Source organism: Cynoglossus semilaevis, chromosome 19 (genome assembly GCF_000523025.1).
Source record: "Cynoglossus semilaevis isolate Cse_v1.0 chromosome 19, Cse_v1.0, whole genome shotgun sequence".
NCBI classification, from domain to species: Eukaryota; Metazoa; Chordata; class Actinopteri; order Pleuronectiformes; family Cynoglossidae; genus Cynoglossus; species Cynoglossus semilaevis.
Window position 1 is genome coordinate 13940486 of NC_024325.1, and position 1032 is coordinate 13941517.

Genomic DNA, 1032 nt, shown 5'->3' on the forward strand with positions numbered 1-1032 from the left:
GGAGCCCGTGGTGTGTCAGACACTGTGGGCTCCTGATGCCCTTGTAATTCGGCTGGTGCGGATCAAAACCCATCGGAGTGGATTCCCCACAATCACCCCCCCCACATCATCATCTGGCCGAGCAATAAAGGGAAGAGATGAGGCGGATGCAGGGAAACAGAGAGAGCTCGTGTATATATAAAAAAAAAGCAGAGAAATGATCAGTGCCTTATAAATTAATGCAAGGATCCAGAGGCATGAAGGGGAAAAAAAAAAACAAGACACAGCCCATATACCATCGACAAACTGCTGGAGTGTGTGTGTGTGTGTGTGTGTGTGTGCCTCGGTGTGTGACTGGACAGCGTGTTAAATCTAGGACGGTGTAAAATTGGGAATAAAAAATACATATAAAAAAAATATGGGGGTGAAATGCTGCCACCCTCACGTTTCAGACATGGCACATGGCTGAGAAAATCTCCTCATTTCACAGCAGATATAAAAACGATCAGATGGTTTCAGTGATGAATGGGAACAAAGATGTGCCCCACGGACATGGGGGAGTGATGGGAGGGGGGGGTAAAATAAACAGCATCATTAGGTTAACTCACCTGCTTTTACAGAGGCTGAGACGCGCTCCGTCCCCACGTTTGCTCCATACCATAATAACCCGTCTGTTCGCCTCGGCTGCTGCATGTGATGAAGACAATGGAAAAGGCTGTGAATGTGAACGTGAAAAAATATGTCCCCCCCCGGTGTCGGTATCAGAGGCGCGGATCTTTTACTCTTATCTGCTGCTGGTGCACGGTCCGTGTGCTTTGCGCATTCACGACGCCAAGGTCAGGAGCGCCCACTGCCAGCGCGTTACCAGGCAACCGCCGGGATACGCCAGTGTATTAGATTCAGCCTCCGACATCCGACAGCATCCCAATTTAGAAACCATTAACTAACCACCTTAACTCCGGACAGCGCGCTCGTGCACGCGAACTCACGCACGCACACGCCTCTGGTATGCGCGTGCACGGACAGACAGAAAAAAAAACACACAACAACAAC

General features: G+C 49.8%; 1 protein-coding gene across 1 annotated transcript in view; it reads right to left on the minus strand.

Moving 5' to 3' along the window:
* The window catches only part of nlgn3b (neuroligin 3b), a 20337-nt gene extending 19313 nt beyond the window's left edge, over positions 1-1024 (minus strand). Inside the window, 1 exon segment of the mRNA XM_025065824.1 lies at positions 588-1024. The gene's annotated coding sequence lies outside the window, so the exon portion shown is untranslated.
* Between the last annotated feature and the right edge of the window lie 8 nt (positions 1025-1032).